The following is an 8,223-nucleotide window of genomic DNA, read 5'->3' as shown; positions in this document are numbered from 1 at the left end:
CATAAGGGCGCCTGATCCGCTGCCCACCACCCCCAAATCGTTGCAAATCATTAAGAAGAAATATTTAGTTTTGCTGCTTTCTAAATGTTCTGATCCGAGATTTCTATTTCAATCAATTTTAAGTATATTTTCTTATTTTTTGTCAGTATCAGATATTAATTAATTAATTAATTAATTTGCAGTATTTATATTCCGTCCTTCCTTCTCAGGGCATATCACAATGCACATATACATGGCAAACATTCAGTACCATTATTAGACATACAACATATACAGACAGACACAGAGGTAATTTAATATTTTTCCAGCTTCCGGCTTCATGAGGGTGATGCTCGATTCCGGTCACAGGGGGAGCTGCTGCGTGAAATTGACTCCTTTTTGGTGGTAGCACTTCCACCTGTTCTTCGTACCCCGCCAGCAGTTTTTTATGGTGTCATAAATTAAGTTAAATTAAGCGGCTTAAGCGGATGAGGGGGGAAAGGAAAGGGCCTGAGGCTGTAAGGAATGGTGGGAGTTGAAGTCCAAAACACCCGGCGGGAGGGCCAAAGTTTGCCCAGGTGTCAAAGGGATGACTTCATGACTTCTTGGTTGGGCCCAAGGGGGAAAAGGAAGGGGCCTGAGGCCAGGAATGGTGGGAGTTGAAGCCCAAAACACCGGCAGGGCCCAAGCTTGCCCATGCCTGCTACAATCCTATATGGCCACAGACCAGGCATGGGCCAAATTCAGCCTTCCTTCCAAGTGTTTTGGTCTTCAACTCCTACCTGCTGTTAGGAATGGTGGGAGTTTTAGTGCAAAACACTTGGAGGGAAGGCCGAAGTTGGCCCATGCCTACCATAGATGGTTTGCTGGAGGAGCCTACCAAATGCACTCTGAAAAGATAATGTTCCCAGTGGCATGCTGTGACCACCAAGCCTGAATGTAGCAGTATAATGCTGCTAGGTGGTTAGCATCTGAATCCGCCTTGGAGGCCAGAACAGGTTGCAGGCTGCAGCCCCTGCCCTGGAGCGAGCGACAAGTGCTCATGATGTGGTATGTACGAGAGCAGCCGAGGCTGTAGCCACCAAGGCCCAGGAGATGCGATGGCATTTCCTTGGAAGCCAGTGCTCACCCTGACTCTGTTAACAAGGCGTGTGCAGCAGACTGTGCAGGCCGTTCCTCATGGCCTCCTCCTCCTCCTCCTCCTCTGCCGAGTTCCCTCCCCTCCCCCTCGCCTCCCACACCGCTTTTTGATTTCTCCAAAGGCCGCAATGTGTGCCATGCTCACCCCTGCGCACATTAAATAGTGGTAAAGGCAAGCTGTGCCTGGCCTTCGAGGCCAAGAGCAAAAGGGAGACACTTGACATTGCCAGCTGAGCGAGCGCAGCCATTAAAATGGCAAAGTCGGAGCAGAGAGGGAGCAATTAGACCGGCTCCTGATGCTCACGCCGAAGGAATTCTCCAGCTGTAAAATGTCCTGAGCAGAAGAAGCAGAAGCAGAAGCAGAAGCAGAAGAAGAAGAGGAAGAGGAAGAGGAAGCGGAAGAGGAAGAAGAAGCAGAAGCAGAAGAAGAAGAAAAAGAGGAAGAGGAAGCGGAAGAGGAAGAAGAAGCAGAAGCAGAAGAAGAAGAAGAAGAAGAAGCGGAAGCAGAAGCAGAAGCAGAAGAAGAAGAAGAAGAAGAAGTAGAAGAAGAGGAAGCAGAAGCAGAAGCAGAAGAAGATGAGGAAGAGGAAGCGGAAGCGGAAGAGGAAGAAGAAGCAGAAGCAGAAGAAGAAGAGGTAGAGGAAGAGGAAGCGGAAGAGGAAGAAGAAGCAGAAGCAGAAGCAGAAGAAGAAGAAGAAGAAGAAGAAGAAGAGGAAGCGGAAGCGGAAGAGGAAGAAGAAGCAGAAGCAGAAGAAGAAGAAGAAGCGGAAGCGGAAGCAGAAGAAGAAGAAGAAGAAGAAGAAGAAGAAGAAGAAGAAGAAGAGGAAGCAGAAGCAGAAGCAGAAGAGGAAGCGGAAGCGGAAGAGGAAGAAGAAGCAGAAGCAGAAGAAGAAGAAGAAGAGGAAGCGGAAGCAGAAGCAGAAGCAGATGAGGAAGAGGAAGCGGAAGCGGAAGAGGAAGAAGAAGCAGAAGAAGAAGAGGAAGAGGAAGCGGAAGAGGAAGAAGAAGCAGAAGCAGAAGCAGAAGAAGAAGAAGAAGAAGAAGAAGAAGAAGAGGAAGCGGAAGCGGAAGCGGAAGAAGAAGAAGAAGAAGAAGAAGAAGAAGAAGAAGAAGAAGAAGAAGAAGAAGAAGAAGAAGAGGAGGAGGAGGAAGAAGAAGAGGAAGAAGAAACAGAAGCCTGTTGACTAGAAGGAGGACAATACCCAAAATGTGGGCATAAAGGAAACACCAGAATGAGACTCAGTGTGGCTTGCTCCAAAATAGAAAGGATTAAAAGAGGTTGGTTCTCTCCAAATGTGCCCCAGACACATACATGTGATTTCAGCTCCACTGAAGCATGGGTTGAGGTTCCCAGTATGTCTGGCTGCAATTCAGAATAAGACAGGGCAAGGTGAAGGCAAAGACCAGAGGCTGCATTCCCTTTGGTTGAGAGTCTGTGCTCTCAACCCGACGTAGTGTGCTGTTTGCCATTGCTCCCGATTGGTTTCCAGGTCTTTGCTTAGGTTGAAGTTCGTGGCTGTTCTTTGGTGGATCCGTGGAGGAAAGGGATGTGAGTAGGGCCCTTAGATTGATGGGTGCTCATGACTTTACTCTTGCCAGCCTGAGCCTGGGGAGGGCAATGGCTCTGGGCTCGCAAAATAATGTGTGGCAATAGGTGTTGTGGTGTGTGTATATATACATGTGCTTGTGCAACTTGCAGATACAAGCCAAAATTCACCTGTGGAAGGGAGATGAATTAGGCTTCTGTAGGAACCAGCAACACCTTTCCTTGCCCACAGGTTTTGGGTCTTTTGGGGTCTCAGGGTTTTTAATAAAAACATGAAAGGATTGGTCCAAGGAGAGCCCTCTATTTTGGATCAGGCTATGGTGCAGCTGGTTAGTAGCCAGCTGCAATAAATTACTACTCCCCGAGGTCATGGGATCAAAGCCCACGTTGGATTGAGCTCCCAACCGGTAATAGCCCAGCTCGCTGCCCACCTAAGCAGCTCGAAAAACAGTTGCATCTGTTGAGTAGAAAATTCTAGGCACCGCTTAATGTGGGGAGGCTAATTTAACTAATTTACAACACCATAAAACCTTCCAGCAGCGGGCAGAAAGGAATGAGGAAGTACTCCATCAAGGACTCAGTGTCACAAGTGGACGGTGAAGCAGCAGCTCCCCCTGTGGCCAGAATTGAGCATACCCTCATGAAGCTGGAAAATGTGAAATTGCCTCTGTGTCTGTCTATATGTTGTATGTCTAAGAATGGAACTGAATGTTTGCCATGTGTATGTGCATTGTGATCCGCCCTGAGTCTCCTTCGGGACTCCCGGTGTTTTGGACTTCAGCTCCAGGAGACCTGCAGGGCGGGCCAAAGTCCAGAGAGGAAGGGACCTTTGCTCAACTGCGTGGGAATGAGGGTTGAGTAAGGACTGAGTGAGGATTGAATTCCCAAGCGCTGCTTGGCGGTGCCTGCGTTCTCTCACAAATAGAGCAGAAGTGCCATCCATTTCTAGAACCTGATTAACATTTCCATTGTTGCGTGACTGTTTGAAAGAAGGAGCAGCTAAACGAGTCAGTCAGATTGTGCTAATCTGCATGTTAATGAAGCCCATAGAGCACAGGCCATGGAGCACAGGGGGAGCGGAGAGTGTGCGTGTGTGCATGCGGTGCAGGCAGCCTCTCTCGACACATTAAGGGGACTTTGGAGAAGAGAAGAGGAGCCAGGTTCAGGCGCACAGGTGGAGGCGAGATGGGCAGCCCGGAGAGGAGAGACTGCTTTTCGGCATGGGGAGCGGCTTGATGGAAGAGCCAGGCGAGCGCCGTCCTATTCTGGAAATACGACCCAAACCTCTCACTCAGGAGGCAGAGGACATTTAAAGGGAGTTGTTATTCCATGATCCACACTTTGAAAATTTATCTGAATGACAATGCTGTGGTTGTGAAAAATCATCACCGTCTCACACAAATGAATTTTTTTCCAGTTGCCAATTCATTTTGAACAGAAAATGCCTATATACTTCTCCCCAATAACGTATTTATTTACCAATTTTGCAATCTCCGGTTTTAAGGACTCATCCAATCAACACGTTCCATGCTTCCTAGAGATCCACTGAATTAGTTGTTGAACGGCGAGGCTCCCAGGGATCACTCACTACAGCATTTCTCAACCTGGGGGTCGGGACCCCTGGGGGAGGGGTCACGAGGGCGGTGTCGCCAAAGACTGTCAATTCCTCCCAAATCCTTCCAATATTTTCTGTTTGTCATGGGAATTCTGTATGCCAAGATTGGTTCAATTCCATCATTGGTGGAGTTCAGAATGCCCTTTGATTGTATATAAATTGAACTATAAATCCAGCAACTGCAACTCCCAAATGTCAAGGTCTATTTTCCGCAAAGTCCACCAGTATTCACATTTGGGCACATTAGTATTTGTGCCAAGTTTGGTCCAGATTCATCACTGTTTGAGCCCACAGTCCTCTGGATGTAGCTGAACTACAACTCCCAATCTCAAGGTCAATGCCCACCAAACCCTTCCAGTATTTTCTGTCATGAGAGTTCTCTGGGACAAGTTTGGTTCAGTTCCATCATTGATGGAGTTCAGAATGCTCTTTGATTGTAGCTGAATTATAAAACCCAGCAACTACAGCTCCCAAATGACAAAATCAACCTCACCAGTATTCAAATTTGGGCATATTGGATAGGTTCCAAACTTGGTCCAGTGAATGAAAATATAGTAGAGTCTCACTTATCCAAGACTTGCTTATCCAAGGTTCTGGATTATCCAAGGCATTTTTGTAGTCAATGTTTTCAATATATTGTGATATTTTGGTGCTAAATTCATAAACACAGAAATTACAACATAACATTACTGCGTATTGAACTACTTTTTCGGTCAAATTTGTTGTATAACATGACGTTTTGGTGCTTAATTTGTAAAATCATAACCTAATTTGATGTTTAATAGGCTTTTCCTTAATCCCTCCTTATTATCCAAGATATTCGCTTATCCAAGGTTCTGCCAGCCTGTTTAGCTTGGATAAGTGAGACTGTACTGTACATCCTGCATCTGAGACATTGACATTACGATTCATAACAGGAGCAAAATGATAGCTATGGAGCAGCAACAAAAATACCGTTATGGTGGGGGGGTCACCACAACATGAGGAACGGTCTTAAGGGGTGGCGGCATGAGGTCGCGGAATTAGGACACCCACTGGGTGACCTCAGCACTGGCCACTTCTCTCCAGGATGAGGTGTTGCCTTTGGTTGGACCAGCTGACCACTGCTCCGTCCGCCAAACCGTGGCCTTGTCAGTGGTGCCTGAGACACAGGCTTCCGCCTTCTCACATGGGCCAGACTTGTGTGAGGAGGGGTCTTGCCGGGGGTGGTGGCAGGGCCAGGCTCGCTCCCGGCCGGGCCAAGGAAAGCCTCCCCCACCAAGAGTGACTGACGGAAGAGGCTAATTTGCTCAGTTAGTGGTCCGGGGCTGCCGACAGGTAGCGTGGTTTCTCCAGGTGCCTCCTAATTGGCAAGCTGCCTTGCTGCCTGGTGTCGTGTCCACTTGCAACACTGGTTACAGCTTTTCAGTAATGTAAAGGTCAGCAGGGGAGAGCGAAACCCAAAGGAGTGTCAGGATCTGGGTGATGATTGGGGTCGGGGTCGGCGGGGGGGGAGCAGGAGGGGAAGAGAAGCCCCAGCCGTCATTTGATGGATCTCGCAGCACTTCTGCCCCTGAGCAGCGGTGTCACCAGGCGAGATTGATTTCCACCAGGCGCTGAGCAGCCTCGATTGATGCTCGTTCCCCTCCTTTGTGTTGGCCATGGCAGGCAGCAAGAGGCCCTGCGCGGTTGTCATGGCAACGGTGTACTACCAAGCCATACAGCAAAGGGAGGTGTTCTCCGTATCCCCCATCCCCAACACGCCCCCCCCACGCACACACACGCAAACACACTGCCAGTGCACTGTGAGCCCCCTCTGAGGCCTTGCCCTCTTTCTTCCCGTGCCCCAGCGCAGATCTGGGTCTGACCAGGTGAAGCCCCTACGTCTGGGCGAGGTGGAGCATTTCCCTCTTTGAAGCCGAAAGGAAGCGCTGTCACCGCCAGAGGGGAATATGCCTGGGGAGTTCTCAAAGAAGTGCAAAGGCACGGCTTTAGGAAGAACAGCGATAAGGGACGGGCGGCCAGGCTGGGGCCAGGGCTCACGTGCTGCCACATCCTGTTTCTTCTCAGCAACTAGGACAGTAGAGTCCTGGTTAACCAACTTCTGGTTATCCGACCTTCCGTATTATCCGACATGCCAGGCCTTTTGGAGGCACCCCATGCACGTTGCTAGGCAGCAATGCGCACAGGGCACTTCCCTGAACCAGCTTGCCAGGAGGGATCATAGGGCCTCCCTATTATCCATCAGTTCCGGTTATTCGACATTCGGCCCACCCATTTATGTCGAATAACCGGAACTCTAATGTATATCCAATAGCTTTACTTAGGCAATCCCTCGTTGTCCAAGTATGATGGTCCTCCAAGTGTAGTGTCGTGGCAGTGAATACTTAGGGCCGAACAGGTCTATTCTTGACCCACATGTTCTTCCACAGTGAGGGCATCCGTTTCCAGACAGAAGGCGGTCCCAACAAGGATTGGTTTGATGCACCTTCTTCCATTCATGCCTCTTCACATTCCGCAGCACTGCTGGTCACAGCTGACCTCCAGCTAGAGCACTCAAGGGCCAGGGCTTCCCAGTTCTCTCTCGGTGTCTATGCTAGTTTTAAAAGTTAGCTTTAAGCTCATCTTTCAATCTTTTTCTTGATATTCAATGAGAGGCCGAGCTTCTTGTATGCTTTTGCAAAGGTGTTTAGAGTGGTTTGCAAGTCTTCTTTTGAATGCGCACAGACTACGTTATCATCGGCATATTGAGAGTTCTAGAACAGACGTTGTAGGTCTTCTTCTGAATGCGCACAGACTACGTTATCATCGGCATATTGAGAGTTCTAGAACAGACGTTGTAGGTCTTCTTCTGAATGCGCACAGACTACGTTATCATCATCATATTGGAGTTCTATAACAGACGTTGTTGTGACCTTGGTTTTGGTCTGCGGAGATTAACTAGCTTGCCATCTGTCCAATAGATCACTTCCACTCCAATGGGAAGCTTCCCATAAACAAGATGAAGTATCATGCTGATGAAGATGGAAAATAATAATACATGGCATTGTGTTTCTAATACAGGCATGGACCAACTTCGGCCCTCCCTCCAGGTGTTTTGGACGGCAACTCCCACAATTCCTAAGAGCCGGTATAGATTAGTGGAAAGGAAGAGAGGCCAAAGGGAAGGATTTGCAATTATGAAGACAAACATATGCAAGTATATCTCTATATATGTTGAGTTCATGAATAGCAAGTGGCCAATAATATATGCAAAGAATGGAGCAAATCATACTGAGAACCGTTTTGACAGTTCTTATGGTCCAATACCAGTGTCTCCCAATATATTGCGCCTCATGCACCCTTATTCTATTTTTTCCCCACAGTTTCCTTACCCTGCCAGCTTGGAAAACCATCCGCGACAGGATGCCAAGATCTGTTTCAGGTTTCCATGGCAACTAACCTCTTACGATAAGGGACCGAGTGTGTGCAGAGTCGCGCCACATGAATCACCTTCACCGACAGGCAAAAGGCGAAAGGCCTGGGTGGGCAAAGCGGGCGTGCGGAGAGTGGGCCTGTGTGTCCACTCAGGGGTCTCCGTATGTCGGTGGGAGGAGCACGTGTGGCCCCTTTTGTCCAAGTCACTGGTCCTTAAACTGTGAGTCCCAACACCAAAAACTCTTTCGCTCAATGTTGGGATCATGAAAAAGTTGGCCCGTGGCCACAGTAAAAGGTTTCTGAACAACACACATTTTAGCAAATCTGTAAGCAGCAACAACAACATGCAGTGTTTATAGAGAAGTCGGCAAAAGATGCTTCAGTTGGACTCCACGGATAGTAAGCAAGACCCGTTTCCAGGTGTGAGGTCGAGTGTAGAGCTTTGGACTACGGATCAGGAGGGTCCGTGCCTGGCAGGCGTCCTGCTAACAGCCCAAAGTTTCAGATTAGAGGAAACACTCACCAGGGTGAAGGCAAGCGGCAATTT

Source organism: Anolis carolinensis, unplaced genomic scaffold, assembly GCF_035594765.1.
Source record: "Anolis carolinensis isolate JA03-04 unplaced genomic scaffold, rAnoCar3.1.pri scaffold_10, whole genome shotgun sequence".
In the NCBI taxonomy this organism is placed as follows: Eukaryota; Metazoa; Chordata; class Lepidosauria; order Squamata; family Dactyloidae; genus Anolis; species Anolis carolinensis.
Note: the sequence above shows the minus strand (reverse complement) of the source record.